Raw genomic sequence first — 17,694 nt, 5'->3', positions numbered from 1 at the left:
GAGGCGGCAGCAGTGGTGCATGGACCACTGCATCTTCATAAACAAACTTCATAAATAAACCGCAAAACAACTTATTAAATGCATCCGGTTTTGTTTTATGGAGACACAAGCTTGGGCCTCAGGGTGATGGCAGGGAGGGGGGTGGGGGAAGATCAGAGCCCATGTTTTTAATAAAGAGCGTTGGAGGCTGCCTGCTTTGCAAATCAGTAGCCATCATTAGTGAAGCAATTCAAGTGTCAGAGGGGTCCAAAAGTGTGAGGGGGCCCACTGGATCACACTCATGACTGTCTTACTTTTCAGAGGAGGCAAGTATTTAAACTGGGAACAAACACCCTTGCTGCCAAATGGGGGGAGGCAACAGGTGGGAGCTAATTTTTGTCTGAGAGGGACAGAGTTAGCTTCAAATTGAGTGAAGGCCAGGCATTGTGGGAGAAGGCGTGACACAAGACCGATTGCTACTCAAGCCTGCATCTATCATTAGTGCAGCAGTTGCTTTGGCCACGAAAGTGTGAGAGGCTCAAAACATTCCAATTAGGAGTAGTGTTTTAATACATTTGTTTTTGTTTGATGTATGTAATAATCCTCACATTACGTGTCAATTTTAGCAACAAAAAAGTAACCCTGAAATAATATCATCACTGCGACCCCTGTGTTCATCCCCGCTACTCCCTCTTCCCCAAGTCTTGCCACAAAGTTTTGGAGGGGGGCCAGACTTCAAAATATTTCGCTGAGGGGGGCTCAGAGCAAAACAGTTGAACCCTTCGATGCTCATGACGGAGTGGTTCAGTCATGAGCATCGGTTGGGCTGTGCTGATGACGGAACCTCTCAGTCATGAGCACAGCCCCTGGGGGGAGCGTTAGCGCACAGAGCGTTGACGTCATCAGGAAGCGCTGGAAACCATTTCTTTACAGCGCGTCCACAGAGAAGGAGGTAGGTTTTGGCCCCCGGTGGGGCGGGGGGGCCATTTCTGGATGCCTTGAGGCATCGGGGGAGAGGAAACAGTGTTTCTTCTCCCCTGATGTCCCAATGCAAGGCATTCTTGGTGCACAATCGCGCACAGCGCCACGATCGTGCATCAGGAATGTTCCCACTAGACACCAGGGATGTCTTTTCTTGTGCAAAGGAAGTGACCCCTTGGGCAAGGGTCGCTTTCAGGGGCCCTAAATATTTTTAAGGTATATTCTGACCCGGGCAGATCTGTTTTTTTATTTGGCCTTTCTGCCCCAAATAAAAAAACTGATCTGCCCGGGAGAATTTATCTATTTTTAAATGGAGGCGACCCCTTGGGCAAGGGTCGCTCCCAGGGGCCAAATTTATTTAAAAATTATATTCTGCCCCCCCTCTTCCCCGGGAACAGATAGCCTGATATTTTGGGCGTTTCTCGCTTCCACGGACCATTTTAAAAAAAAGTATAGCTTTGCCACGAGATCACCCTGATTGTGACAGTCTTTTTAAGATTCGGCCTGTCATTGATCACTTTGTTGATCGATTTTCTGAGATCTATGCTCCAGGGAAAGAAATTGCAGTGGATGAGTCTTTGGTGTTGTTCAAGGGCCGCTTGTTTTTTAGGCAATACATTCCTAGTAAGAGGGCACGCTATGGAATTAAGCTGTATATGCTGTGTGACAGTGGGACTGGATATGTCTCTAATTTCAGGGTGTACACCGGTAAGGAATCCAGGATTAACCCCCCTGGTTGTCCGTCCACTTTTGGAGTGACTGAGAAAATTGTGTGGGAACTTGGTAGAGGATTTTTTTAACAAAGGCCATTTACATGTAGATAATTTCTACACGATTTTTTAACAAAGGCCACCATTTACATGTAGATAACTTCTACACTGGTGTGCAGTTATTAAGGGAATTGGCCAAAGTGGACACTGTTGCTTGTGGTACAATCCGCTCTAACCGTAAAGGTTTCCCAAAAGAAGTTGTTTGTCAAAAGCTTGTGCGGGGACAGTGCAGTGGAGTGCGTTGCGAGGAGCTTCTAGCTGTGAAGTTTTCAGACAGGAGAGATGTCTACATGCTGACTACCATCCATGATGAAAGCACTGCACCTGTGACTGTTTGGGGTCAGGTCGCAGAAGCGCGCAAACCAGTGTGCATTTCAGACTATAATAGGCACATGGGTGTGGCTCACTGGTTAGAGGAGGCAGACCTGGAAGCAGAGGTCAGCCCGGGACCAGGGTTCAATTCCCGGCTCGGCGGGGTCTTGAGTCCTAAAATGTCCATGGACTCGACAATTCTCGCTCCGGTGCCTACTCGATTCACGGGTTCACACTCTGCGACTCTGGGCAATAGCTTGCTTAATCTCCACAACGGCCCCTCGCGGCGGGATGCCTGGCTTTCACCTTGCGGATACCCTGCTGGGGTTATCTCACAGGGGAATACCAGGACGGGTTCCCTAAGCAAGCGCTTAGAAACCACTTGGTGATTTGCGCTATATAAATTCCTGTACATTTACATGGGTGGTGTTGACAGAGTAGATCAGAGGTTGGAACCTTACGCTGCTCTTCGTAAGGCTTACATTTGGTACTAGAAGTTGGCTATTCATCTTTTCCACTTGGCAACCTTTAATGCTTTTGTTGTGTTCCAGGATTCTTGTCCTGAGTCAAAGATGACTTTTGTTAAGTTTCAAGAGTCTGTAATAGGCAGCCTTGTTTTAGTGGAACAGGCAAGTGTTCCTAGAGTTGGAGTGGTGGAGGATGTCACTAGATTGAAAGATCGCCACTTTCTTGATCACATTCCTCCCACACCCTCAAAAGACTTTCCCAGTAGGAGTTGCAGAGTCTGTTGGCGAAGAGGTATGCGTAAGGAGACTCGTATGTACTGCCCCGAGTGTCCTTCTAACCCTGGGCTGTGTGTGCCTGCTTGTTTTAGAATGTACCACAAGGAAAATAATTTTTGGGAGCATCCATGAGTGGTAAAGTGAACTGCCTGGCCTCGATTGTTTAATATTTTTTGTTCAGTTTCAAGGTTGGCATTTGTGTAGTGTATTTAGTTTCAGTTTTTGTGTTAGTAGAATTGTATCTATTGGCAATTTGTTTATGTTTTCTTATTTATATAAACAAATTCCTAAATGTGATGGCGGTGTGCGTGGAGTGGCGCTTGTCTGGCAGTGTGCGTTGTCTGGCGCTTGGCTGGCAGTGTGTTTGGATTGGCACTTGGCTGGCGGTGTGTTCCTACTGACGTGTGTTTGGCGGTGTGTTTGTACTGGCACTTGGCTGGCAGTGTGTTTGTACTGATGCTTGGCTGGCGGTGTGCGTGGACTGGCGCTTGGCTGGCGGTGTGCGTGGACTGGCGCTTGGCTGGCGGTGTGCGTGGACTGGCGCTCGGCTGGCGGTGTGTGAGCAGTGACTTGCTGCTGGTCACTACACACACTGCTAGCTGAGCTCCACTCCATGCAATCCATTCAGTTTGTGTAGTTGCTGTGTCAGGAATGTGGGCGTGTGAAAGTGATGGGCCCTTGAATGGCGCTGTCTGCTGATGGGAGTGTTGTAATGTGATGGACCCACGGCTGGCGGTGTGAATGTTTTGTATGTGTCACATGTATGAAAGGTGTATGAATGGCCTGTAAAGAGGTTGGTGCCTTGTCGTGGCTTTACAGCTCACGAGCTGCGAGTCAATGGTTCAGTTTCTTGTCCTTTCAATTATTAACAGTGCATTTCATTTTTGTGAAATCACTTGCTAGTACAATTGTATATACTGAACCATCACTCACCCTCATGCCAAATCCAACCAGTATGTGTGTGTGTTTGAGGATTATATGGCTGTGTAGTAATATTTTTCTTTTTTGTCTTTCTGAAGCACTGTGTACCTTGTCCCTTTTTGTGAATGTTGTGATGTGTTGGTTTCGTGCCTGGTGGTGTGAATGGCCTTGTGTGTATCGTGTATGAAAGGTGTGAATGGCCTGTAAAGCGGAGCTGCGAGTCACTTGTTCGGTTTTTTGTCCATTTAATTATTGACAGTGCATTTAATTTTTGTGAAATCTGTTAATAAAATTTTATATACTGAACCATCACTCGCCCTCGTGCCAAATCCAACCAGTATGTGTGTGTGTGGTTCAGGAATAGATGGCGGTGCAGGAATCTTTGTCTTTTTAGTCTCTCTGCCAAGGTGTACATTCCACCATTCAAAAATGTTTTGGGCCCTTGCCTGTCGCGGGTACTTGGGCCTCCCACACAAGTGAGGCACCATTTTTATCGGGAGACCGGGGGGGGGGGGGGGGGGGGGGGGGAACGCTGGGTCATAGGAAATGTGTGTTTTTGGTAGGTTTCCCTCAATGGCCGCCGAGCACGGGGCCACAAACCCAGGTGACCCCCCCCCCCCCCCTTGCAAAACCAGGTGGTTTAGAGATAGGCCATTTTGATGTTGCCTCACTACGTTTTGGGCCCTTGCCTGTCGCGGGTACTTGGGCGTCCCACACAAGTGAGGCACCATTTTTATTGGTGGACCCGGGGGAACGCTGGGTGGTAGGAAATTTATGTAAGCCCGGTGATGTCACACTTTCTCACATGAAAATGTCTGAAAAAGTGATTTTTTTCAAGTAAAATTGATGTTTGCAGGGGTTCTGGGTAGGGAAACGGTGGGGGATCCACGCAAGCCATGCCTCCCTGTAAGCTCCTGTGTGGGTTTGGTAGGTTTCCCTAGGTGTCGGCAGAGCTAGGGTTCACAAACTACAGCTAGGCACTTTGCCAAAAAAGGGTCATTCTTCACTGTGAAATTGAGGCGTGTCCACGTTGCAATTTGTGCTGTTTCCTGTCGCGGGCACTAGGCCAACCCACACAAGTGAGGTACCATTTTTCTTGGAAGAATTTGGGGAATGCAGGGTGGGTGGAAATTTGAGGATCCACACAGATTCCAGAACTTCCCACCACAGAAATGTGGTGAAAATTAGTTTTTTGGGACGATTTTTTAGGTTTGCAAGGGATTCTGGGTAACAGAACCTGGTGGGAGGCAGTAAAGTCACCCCATCCTGGATTCCCCTGGGTGTCTAGTTTTCACAAATGTATAGGTTTGCTAGGTTTCCCTAGGTGCCAGCAGAGCTAGTGTTCAAATACTACAGCTAGACAGCAAAAAAAGGGTACATTTTCATTGTGAAAATGTGGTGTGTTCACGTTGGGTTTTGACCCATTACCTGTTGTGGGCATTATGCCTACCCACACAAGTGAGGTACCATTTTTATCGGGAGCCTTAGGGTAATTCAGATGTGTAAGGCAACTGTTCTTACCTATTGATTTTTGATGCATTTCTGCCTTCCAAACGAAAGACAGTGTACAAAAGAAGTCATTTTGAAAAAAGAATGATAATTCTCATGCTAGTACGAGTATTCCCAATTTCGAAAATGTGCAAATATGCACTGTTTCTAAACAATATAATTTGTTCCCATTTTAGAAATACATAGGTCTTTCATACCGATTTTTCCATGTATACATTTTCCCACAATAATTGCTGTATACTCGGTACATAATAAAAAGCGATTGCAAATTGCTGCTCTGTTTTTGACTCTGGGTTCGTCAGGCTCTGGGTGAACCTACAAGTCCTATATAGCCCCACAACCAGGAAGGTCCAGCGGATGTAACGGTATATTGCTTTCAAAGAGCGGTCATAATTACAAGAAGTTACAGGTGAAAATGTTGACAATTATTTGAATTTTTTCAACTAATTTTCACATTTTTCCAAAATTTAACTGACTGTTAGTTTCTATAAAGAAACCTTGATGGATCTACACAAATGACCCCTTGCTGAATTCAGAATTTTGTATACTTTTCCAAAATTTATAGCTTTCCAGGATACATTATTACTTTCACACCCATTTCTACCATTAAATGGAAGGAGGTTGAAAGCACAAAAAATAGCAAAAATAGGCTATGTCCCAGAAAAAAGCCAAAACTGTGTAAAAAATTTTGGTTTTCTGACAAAAGTCCGTCATTCCCTAAAAGCTGGTGAAATGGTGATTTCAGCCCCACAACCCCTTTTTGAGAACATTTGCAGGGAACAAGCCAGACGCTTTCATTTGCAGCCAGTTTTTCCCAAAAAAAACAACATTTTGCTGTATTTTGGATAATTTCTGAGACCCCTCCAGGGGAATCTACAAACCCTGGGTACCTTTAGAATCCCCATGATGTTGGAAGAAAAGGACGCAAATTTGGCGTGGATACCTTATGTGGTCAAAAAGTTACAGGGACCTAAGCGCGCACTGCCCCACATACCCAAAAAAAGGCTGAGCACAGGGGGGAAAAAGGCCTAGCAGCAAAGGTGTTAAGACCTCTGCCGTAAGGACTGTCCGGTTCAGAGAAGGAGAGCACGGATCTTTGTGCTGATTCTAGAGCAGATGACATGCATGGGTGTGGCAGTAGAGGGGGCAGTGGGTGCAGTGATGGTATTGGCATATGCCATTTGGGTGGTGAACTAGTGCTTTGTGCTTCTTGGGCACTGGATGTCTAGGTGCCTCGATAGCGGATTGTTCTAAGGTAAGCCAACCCTTCTTCAGAACTGGAGAGAGAGTGCTTGAGGGTTGTGCTGGGGCAGCTTGGCAGGCCATTTCCCAGCCTCTGGATGGATGAAAAGCTATTTATACTTGACATCAAGCTCTTTGGTCAGCCTCTGCAGGGTGGTGCCTCTGATCTTGGCTTTGAAGGTACTCTTACCGCTCTGTATTGGGGGCGCTCTCAGGGAAGATTGAGGCAGGCTTGCACCATTGGGTCAAAGAGAAGTCCATGGCAGTGATCAGCTTGACACACTTCAGCGGAGACCAACTTGGCTATTAAATCTTCTCTATGCTGACCAGAGCCCGATGGCAGTGGCAAATTAGTAGACAGTTGCCGCTTTCTGTCCTGCTTGGGGCTCAATGCCCGACTCCAGTGGAAGGAGTGCTATGCCTTGGTTTGGAAGCGTTTTAATGGTGCATGGTTTCCTACTCTGACCTTTTTATCCAGGGCCCAAGATGCAGAGTAGGCCCTGTCTTGTTCCTCTTCTTCAGAAGCAGTGTGTAGGAAAGAGCCTCTTTGGGACATGGTTAGCCTCCACTTTTTGCCTGGAAAATGATGTAAGTTTGATTGGAAATGTACAGGCTCCCTGCCAACCAGGTCCCCTGTGCCACAGCGCTTTCCCTAAACTGAACCTTTTGTTTTCCAATTGGCACAACTTCAGTAACCCTAAACGGTACCCTTGGTACCTAGGTCATTAATAGGGAAGAGGTATCCAAAGGGTAGCTGCATGATTTCTGTCACCCTAGGGTCCCTCACCAAGGCCATGCACACATCCCTGTGTGCCATGCCCACAGACACTGCTGGGGATACAAGACAGACACCCCTCTGGGAGGCTTTATAGCCCTGAGACAGGGTGCACTAGATCTCCTGCGAGGACATATCTACCCGAGTAGATATGCCCCAGCAATATCCATGTTGGTTCTAGGATATTGTAAGTAAACAGGGAAACCATAAGGAGTATACGGGCAGACAGTCATTTCTAGTTACCCATCTTAATGATGGCTTCACTGCATTTGGGTTGTTTGGTACCAAATATCTTGCCTTAATAAACCTGCATGGATTCCAGGGTCAGATGTATTAATAAATACACACAGACTACCTCTTATAGGGTTCCCCTGAAACCTACCAACCCTCAGTGTGGTCACCGACTAGCCTAAGTCAGCCTGCCATCACTAGACTGACTTCTGACCTCAGAGGGTGAGCGCCAGTGCGCCTAGAGGTCACAAAAAGTCTGTCCTGGGCGGAGGTGTTCACACCTTTCCTTTGGTCAGGAAGAGCCATCTGTGGTGTGAAGCTTCAAAGGTCTTGCCACCTTTGATTTGCGACCCCAGCCTCTCCTAACAAAAGGAGAAGGCCCCCCTTCCTGTCCACACCGCCATTTGGCATGAAGACAGACCGAAAGACTAACAAAAAAATAAGAGGTGTGCCCCCCCCCTCTGCCAATTCCACTCCTCAGGAGCTGGAGATGAGGTGAAACACATTTTTTCAGTGCCTACCATCTTGAAGATGGTGGAACTTCTCCAATCAGGACTAGGGCTATGTTCCACAGGAGGTGGGCATAATAGAAGGTGTAGACATCCCAGGTAAAGGGTCGATTGGCCACTACCTGTCATCACCACTAAATTTGAACATCTGCTATGCACCTGCCAGAGGTTGAAAGAGGAAAGAGCAGTCCTGCTAAAAACTTCCTTTAATGAACAAAGAATTCGCACACGCAGACAAGCTGTTCTCGCCTGCTTTGATCCAGGTCTTCACCCACTTAATGGAAAGCTGGTGAAGTTCCTGAAACTAGTGGAGTTCAAACTAACAAGCCAAGAACTCGGCCCGAATTAGACCTAAGGAGCTATGGCCAATACAGGACGCAATGAACAATCCTTAGCTCCCACACCCCACTGATTTTAGCACTACTTTTATAACTAAAGGTCTCTTGTTTTTTAAACTTTTTTCCCTTTTCTTTTTTTCTTTTCTTTTAACTTTTATCCAAGGATGTGTACTCAAATGTATTTTTCTTTTTTTGTAATGGTTTTAATTAACCTAAACAATAAACTTTACACTAAATTTAGTATTTAGGTGGCATCCCCAGGTTCTGAACAGCAGCATCCACAGACATAAGACGACAAACAAAGAAATATTATTGGACTGAGAACTGCAGACCTCGTGGTGGACTTTGGGCACCAACTCCTGCCTGCCGTCACAGAACTCTACAAGCGCCATCCTCCAGCTCGTTCATCACTGTGTGGACTCCACAAACCCTAGAGAGCCTTCAGCACTTTGCAAAATACAAGAAAAACTCCCTAGAGATAGATGTACTATCTCCCTGCAGCTGCAAAACAGCAAAGTTCGGTCCAGCGTCATCCAGCTTCCTAAACATCTGAGTGCCAGCTGACGGTAAACTTACAATGGAGGATCAGCTCAGCCTCTGTACCACGTCTTGAGGCCCACAAGTCCCACCAGAGCTGAAAGGCACCAATACCCAAGGTAGTGGAAACCTTGCTACAAACTCCTACAAAACAGAGTCCAGGCGGACTCAAACTTTACAGCGAGCCAGCACGAGGCAAAGGACATCAGGACTGCGGAGACCCACCTCAGCAGTGGCCCTGCAGCTCCAGAATCATTGCTCAAAGATGCGAGTACCTGATTCCGAGGAGCTTATGTGTACACCATGGACAAGCTGCACATCTTCACTATACCCAGCTCGCCCAGGGCATATTCGAACCAGCTGTGCTCCCGTAGCTCCATAGACCTTGCGACCTCTATTCTCCCTGGAGTCTCCTCAGACTTGAATGCATGTTCTCCTTTGCTTTGCTTTTGCAAGTGGCCTCGTTTTCATAGCACACCAGCTACAAAGTCCCCTTCTTCCTTGCTCCCGGTGAAATCCGCAAAGCGCCATAGAACGTGGCCCTGGAACTTGGCACCAGACCTTCCCATTCTAAAAGGTGAACCACAACAGTAACTGCATTGCATTGATATTTCAATTGCACTTTTCCTTCTATAGGAAATGTATTGTGCATAACTGCACACAACTGTGATTGTTAGCATTTATTGTGATTCTCATACTGCAAAAAGTATGTACCTTGTACCCGAAGTTCTCGGTTTAAATATTTATATAAAAGAAGCACTAGTTTTCTAATTTGGTCTCGACTTCATTCATTATGTGTGTTATGTTAGAGGGATTTATTCAGCGCCGACAATTACCCGATGGTATCAAGGCGCTAGGCTAAGGGAGAGATTGATAGAAAAAAAGGTTACTTAGGGAACAACCAAGTTTTTAATTTTTTTTTTCAAAAATTAAGGTAGTTTGAGATAGATCTAATGGAAAGAGAAAGTGCGTTCGATTTTTTTTGCAGTGGAATTAAAGCCTCAGCTCCCCAGTTAGTTCCCCAGAATCTGTTAACAAGTTTGAGTGCCTGAGGATCTCAAGCATCTTCCCGACACATACCATTGGATGGCATGCCCGAGAAACTCCAGGCAGACTGTGCAGGGTTTAATGGGCAAGGCAGATCGCTCTGAATTGGATACATTGCGGGACAGGAAGCCAACGAAGAGGTATGAGCCACTGTTTGATGTTTGGGAATCCCGGTTACCATTTCGGCTGCAGCATTTTGCAGAACCAGCAGTGTATTGAGATGTTGTTGCTGCATGTTGAGATATAAAGCATGACAGTAGTCTATCTTAGAAAGAATAAGTGCAGTGATGGCCATTTTTTGGACAAAAGCTGGAATAAGGAACTTTTTAAGCATCCTAAGGACAGGAAATGTTGAGGATGTGACCACATTACCCTTGAGTCTTTTGGCCATAATTACACCTAGATTTCTGGCCTTGCAGACTGGAGTAGGATAAGGGCCAAGTTCCTTAGGCCAACAGGACAGGTACTAGAGGGAAGGTGATTCCCAAACATGATGACCTCTGTTTTACTGGAGTTGAGCCTTACACCAGTGTTCTTCAATCTGTGGGGCGCGCCCCACTGGGGGGGCGCGACACCTGCCCAGGGGGGGCACGCACTCCACGTTGACCTTTGTTCCCTTCTTGGAGGACTCCGGTATTTGAAAGGGGGAGGGAGGGGAGTTCGATGGCATCTTTTATGTTGCTAAGTCTCCCAGGAGGGGGTTAATTTGTAGGTGCCATGCTCGAGCTGCAGTGGGAGGCAAGCGTAGCTAGGGGGGTGCGGGGGGGGGGGGTAGAACACAGTTCTTTTACTGGGAGTAATTACAACCTGGGGTACAGGGAATGTGCGAGATAATGCTGGGTAAGTAATTGTTATACTGTAGCTCCTTATCTATCCATAGCTGCCAAGGCGTCAGAATGCTATGTGTGACATTTTCATAATTTCAGTGTTATTTCGAGTGACATATCAATAAATACGAGTGACACTTTCTCACAGACCACACCTCACCCTGTGACGATCTGTGAAAGGGTGGGTTTAGGAAGCATGCGAAAGGCGCCACAGACCAAGCTATTACGTCAGTCTGTGGCATCAATTTAGGCTTGAGTTATTGTGTTTACGGCCATCCCAGGACAGGCTCTTTCATACTTAGTGGCAGCTTGCATATTTGAGAATTCATCCGATACTGCACTGCGAGCTGCCTGAACACCATAAATAACGGAGGCAAATAAATGTGGGAGCTGCCTAACAAAGAAACGGAACATACAGCGGGACAGACAGTGCAAGAATCACAGCACATTGAGGGGAGTTCAGTTTCACTTATGAAGCAGGAACAGCACTGGAAACATCATACAGGTACGAATGCGCCTCACTATGTAGAGCAGGTTTGTCTGAGGTGAGAAATGTCCAAACCTGCATTCTGGACGTCTTGGTTTAGTGAAGTTTATCAGGCTTGAAACCGTTTTTTCATCTTTACATCGCGCCACACAAAAAGCTGTAAATTTTGGAAATATTAATAAAGGTGTGATGAAAAGACTGTGGAACTGGAGAGCCTAGTTAGGGTCAGCTTAATTAACATTCTGTGATTCTGGGCTAATCACTTAGTCAACCCCGCCTAAAAAAAACAACACAAATGTGCTTGTGTAACATAACTGGCGCTCATGTAAAAAGCCATAAAACCCCTTTGGGTCCAGCTCCTACTAAATAAAAGTTAAAAAATGTAAAAAAGAAATCCTGATGAGTGTGAGGTAACGTTAAGTTTTCAGGTAAAATGACCGGATAAGCAGCTCCTTCAAAAAAACTCCACAAATAAGCTGGAGAAAAAAGTCAAAATCTATTCCTTTCTAACTGCTGTGCTGTCTTCTCTGCAGCACAAATGGGGTCAGTACAAAGCAACCTACTGTTACAACTACAGATGGTTCTTTTATCTCATTTGCAGATCAAATGTGCTTAATGTTGTGGCAGTAGACATTGCTAGATGTAATCTGCAGGGAGAATAAAACAGGCACTAACAACGCCACTTAGTGTAGCTTTTTATTAATGAAATTGTTGGTTACTCAATGGGTGATGTTTGGTGTATGAGAGTGTGAATGGGTGAGTAACTGAATGTGGGGGTTGACTGTGTGGGCAGGTAAATTTGACGACTGGTTGTATGAATTGGTTGGATAACCATAGGAAGCTTGATACGGATGGGTGAATATGAGTGAGTAAGTGTATGACGTAAGGTGGGAGAAAGTGAAATAATTGTTGGATGTGGGTAGGTAGGTAGGGGAATGATCTTAAGTGAGTAGTTGAGTGAGTAACCGGGTGGATGACCGTGAGAATGATAAGGTGGATAGACAAAAGCTTGTTAAAACACCATGAGTTGACTGAAATTCAACCTGCTGTCTTCAATAACCTATTTTAATGACTGAAAATATAACAGTGAGTGGGAATGGCAATGTGAATTAGGTGAATGAGTGGAAGGGTAGTTAGATGAGAATGTATGATTGAGTGAACAAGTGTGAGTGGGTGAACAGTAGAATGGGTGTTAGCCTTTGACCGTGTCATGTATGTGCATGTAACTTGCATGATCGAGGTAACTATTAGCGGCAATACTACGTGTCTCTCGGACATCTTTCCAGGGGCCCCTTGATAGAGACAGTTCTGTTTTTTCCCTGATGGACTGGAATAATTCCTAAACAAATTCTTGTAAATACCGTTTTGTTTAATTTCTTTCTAATGTAATTGATGTGAGGGAGTCTATTACTATTTGTAGAGAAATGTTTGCTTCATGCAACAACCATAAAAAACGTATTGTATTGAATGTTATTCGCTGAATATGCCCTGAATGTGCGCGTGGCGGTCGAGTCCAGAAATTTCTGTCAGGTGGTGGGGGGGCCCAACATCTAAAAAAATTCAGCTGGGGGGGCTCAACCTACAAAAGTTTGAAGACCTCTGCCTTAAACAGTTAACGTTCATCCAGTTTCCTACGGCTGCCATGCAGTCACAGAAATTGGAACCCACCAGGTTGTTTGTGGAAAACAAAGCCATCAAAATGTGGGCGTCATCTGCATAGGACGTATGGTCCAGCTCAAAAGATTTAAAGAGGGAGGCCAGAGGTTTAACATACATTTTAAATTATATTGGGCTGAGAGCAGAGCCTTATGGGACCATGCAAGGCAAGAGAAAGATTTAGACTCAAATGGGCCCAAGGCAACAACCTGCAATCTTTGTGATAGAAAGGATTCCAAGAGTTTAAGGGCTGAACCCCTGGATCCCGAAAGCCTGAAGTTCGATCAAAACCATATGGTCAACTGAGTCAAAGGCTGCTGAGAGATCGAGGAGTACTAGAGCAGCATTTCCACCACCATCATTTATTGCCTCTGAGTTTAACAAATGCTTAGCACTACCCTCTGATAAGACTATTTGCTTGTCTACTCTACCATGAAATAGAGCGTTAGTATTATCAACTTTTGCCTCTTAACAAATAAGGGTCTCCTCGACCTCTCTGCAGTGTACCTCATTGTTGCACACTATAGAGAGGTGGGTTTCCTACACAGTGGAGGACAGAGTCTCATGGCTGGAGGTTGGTTAAACTGCTGGGACTCTGGAGGGAGCCAATACTTCCATCCTGATGTTGAGGGTTGTGTTCATGCCAGATGTCAGAAGTCTCAAGGGAAGGTTGGTGATGCATCTTCCTGTATGCCCAATGCCTCTCCCTTTGATACTACAGCATCTATTTTCAGTTAAATGCAATTCAGAATTCTCAGGTATTTATTGTGGTCTGTGTCTGTAGAAAGGAACAGGTTGGAAACTAATGGGAAAGGCGTTTGGCATTACACCTTGAACAGAACTGAAAGGGTGTGGTCCATCACTCGCTTCAACTAAGCTTCCTCCAAAGTAATGAACTGAAAACCTTATGGCTGGTTCGTGGAAGGCCTGATCAAGATGTAGAGGGTTGAGTGTTGATCAGCCAGAAATACCAGTTCAGTATGCACTATCTTCAGATGCTTCAGTCTCAAAGAGTAGAATAGTTGGGCCGGAAAAAAGCTGCAAGGATATGCATCGGTCTCAAAGCCCTTGCTAGACACATCAGAACCCAAAGGCCGGGGGAAAAAAAAAAAAAAAAGACAACCTAAGGTGGATTTATAGGACATGCAATGTGAGCAAGCAACATCCCACATTATCATCTGGATATAGAACATTGTCTGTACACATGAGATGGTCGGCCCGGCGACCAGCCTGGGTCCCAGGCCCCCACTAGAGAAGCTAATTATTTCCTCTCCAATCCCACAAATGCAATTCAGTTCCAGATTCCCCTAGCATGACCCTGTCACTCCAGCAAGGAAGTGTTTGATCCTGTGACTTAGTAGATGTTAGGCCATAGTACTCTTTTCACTTACACCAGACAGTCAAATTTCCTCCGACAACCCCTAGCAGCATATTGGACTTCCTTCATCCCCATGCATGCATCCACACCAGCAAACCACCAACTCTTAGTTGGTATACTAGGCAACCCTCAGTTCTGTGCAATACGCATCTTCGCCACTATTGGCCCTAGTCAACAAATCATCAGGTTTTTTTTCTGAGGTCAATATCCCCAGGGGCTCCAGCAGAACATATTGGAGATTGTGTGGTATTTCGTCAAGTATGGCAATGAGTTCCCAAAGGATCATGTCACAGTACATTTGGATCTCCGTCCAGTTACACAGCGTGTGATAGAAAGAGCTCCCGGCATCTAAGACAGTTGGATCAGTGGTTTTTCCCTTTTTATGAAGCTTAGCCCTGTCCAACTAGACCCATCTTTGATTGAATTAGGTCGAAGCCTTAATGGCAACCTTCCGAGGATGCATCAAAGCAGCCTCCCAGTCCACATCTTACATCTCTCCTATGTCCCTCTCTCAGCACTGTTGAAGGCTCCCTAGCTTGTCTGGAATATGATATATAATGCCTTTTTAGTGTGTAGATACTGCTCCCTTAACCTGTGGGTCTTTAGGAGCACTGACAGGCAGGTCTTCCCAGTCAATCCCTTCAGCGTGGAGGGTGTCTGATGCATGTACATTTATAAAGTTGAGTATGTGAGAGGTCATTCTACTTGCAGGCTCTCAAATGACCCAACATCTATTTTCTTTAACATCTTGTAATTTTGAAATCCCATTCAGATCCTAGCTGGTAAAACCATGCAACCTGGGTACCTCGTTTTGCACCGATCCTACCCATAGCGGAGTTTCACTCGTAGCCCTTCCTTTCTATCCCAAATGAGTGCATACCCAGTCTCACGTTGCAAGTGCTGCCCAGACAGAGCTACTCTCTCTTTCCCTTCATAAAAGTAAATCTCCCAGGCAAGCTCGATCATAGAACACCTATCCAGTCTGCACACTGGGTTGGGGCGTGAATCCAGTTGTTAGTGGTCTGCAGCCGGGAGGCCCAGTGATATGCCCACAGGTGAGGTAGGGCAATCCCCCATTGTACACAGATCAATAAAGGGTTTTCCGAGCTATATGTGGGGCTACTGCATCCCACGTCATTAATCCCACCTCTCTATCCAATATAAGGAAGCAGGACTCTGGGACAAATATGCTGGTGTTCTGCGTGGCATAGAAACAGTTGGTAAAGTTGTCATTTTAAAAACAGCTGCTATACCAAGGAGTTCTGGTTTGGGTATGAGCATACGTTCCTTTGAAGAATTAGTATCTTAGTATAGCACGGGTACATCCTTTTTCAAATTCAGTTGTTGCATACAGGGTGAAACACGTGTCGGCTGTTCCTCTTCTTTGTGCAATAAAGTTATGAAAATCTATAACGAGAATGGATTCTTTAAGAAGATGAATGAATGTAATATGCAACAACTAGAACGTATGCTGATACCCAAACCAGAATTTCTTCTTTGAAGCTCCTATGGTCCAGAGCTTTTTTGAGCAGAGTTCCCTCGTTGACTGAACCCTTCAGGAAGTAAGATATAGACCTGGAACCCCTGGACCTTTCATTCTAGATGAAGCTATACCAAGGAGTGTTATCGACAACTTGCGCCATCTGGCTATGTCGTCGTGCATTTCCACCACTGAACACTCTAATTTGGCCTTCCTGAACTGTTTCGGATTTGTGGCGGCAAAAATTCTCAAATATTTGAAGCAATAGTGTTCTACCTGGTGGGATGCATGTAGGGGGCCCATGACAGTATCCTCAGGTCTCAGATTCCTAGTTGATATAGCACCGGCTTATGTCAGTTTATTCTATAGACAAATTCTACAGGAGGGGAGGGATCAGCGTCCTTTCGGATATATAAAAAAGGATATCAGCATAAAGGGAGATGGTTTCCTTCTCCCATTCCGCCATGGCCCTGGTATCGATGAGGTATTTTTCCAACCTGCTCCAGGCTGCCAACAGCTCAATGCCCGAGCAAAGAAGAGAGGAAAGAGGGCATCCCTGTCTGGCCGTTCACTCCAATAGAAGCTCTCAGACACCTCTCCGTTCACTTGTACCACTGCAGTGAGCTCAGTGTAGAACAGGGATACCCAACTGCGAAAGCAGGGTTCAAGGAGAAGGGCTAAATATGGCCAGTGGATTGAACCAAATGCTTTTTCAGCTTCAGTGGACACTATGGCCAGGGAAGTTCTTGCTTCCATCATTGCAGCAAGCCATTTATACAGCTGCTTCAGATTCTGTCAGGCAAACCTGTGGAGCATGAACCTGTTCTGGTAGTAATGAATGAGCGCTACGATGACTTTATGGAGCCAGCAAGTCAATGTGGCGGCTAGTAATTTAGTCTCAACATTAAGAAAGATTGGGCAGCAAGATAGTGTTGTTGGCTATCCCTCTTTGTATATTAAAGTAATTAATGCATACCGAAGGTCAGTCAGTAGCTGTCCCTGCGTATGGGTTTCTTCGAACATTGAGTAAGTGTGGGCCCACCAGTGCAGCCACTCTTGAACAACTCAACTGGCAGTTAGTTGGGTCCTGTTTTCCCACAATGCATTGCAGGCAGTGCCTCCCAGAGCTCTTCAAGCGTTAGGACACTGCCTGGCGTCTCAGCGGCGTCCTGCGACTGAGTCGGCTGGCCCAGTGCTCCCAGGAATCGCTCAGATTCCTGGTCATCGGCATGTATCAGCGCCTTACAAAATGCACAGTAATATTGGGCAAACTCCTGGGCTAGGTCCTTGCTGTCTGTTGATGTCTCCCGTAGGGGCAACGAGTCCTTCTCCCATTGTGCCTCTTCCTCCCTGTGGCTCAGCCAGGCTTTAGGTAGATTTGTTGCCCATGTGCATTGTGGAGTAGAGGAGGCCCAGCACATCCTAGGACTCTTTTCGAAGAAATAAACTTTGTAATGTCTGAGCCAAACACTAAATGGCAAGAGTATGCATGTGTATCTACAGCCACACATGACCCTATATAAAAAAAAAACAAGCTAAGAAAGTACTCAAGGGAATAATTCTAGGACAACCTCAGGAGCTTAAACTATATGCTAAGAAGTAAACAGTTTGGTTATTCAACATACAAGACTAATTGTGCCTGGCCACATCACTTTGGCTAGTGTAATGCTTTCAAACTATTTTACACGGCATAATCAGTCTGCATTTGAATTTTGCATAGTCTGGTATCAATAGTCATTGATCAGATTTCCTTTCCCCATCCCTCCAATCTAAACACAACCTAACTTAAGCAATAGAGAACTGGAAATACAGGATGTGGCATCAGATCACCAATATAATCACAGTGGCACCATTGGGAAGAATAGGACCAAACCGAAAATGAGCAAAACATTTGTCTTGTTTGTATGATAACCCACCAAAGTGCAGTTAGCATCTCAGTAGGCCACTAGACCGCTGCTTTAAGAGGCTCCAA

The sequence above is a fragment of the Lissotriton helveticus genome, chromosome 5_1 (genome assembly GCF_964261635.1).
Source record: "Lissotriton helveticus chromosome 5_1, aLisHel1.1, whole genome shotgun sequence".
Lineage (NCBI taxonomy): Eukaryota > Metazoa > Chordata > Amphibia > Caudata > Salamandridae > Lissotriton > Lissotriton helveticus.
The sequence above is the reverse complement of the archived record's forward strand: the minus strand, read 5'-3'. Positions refer to the sequence as shown.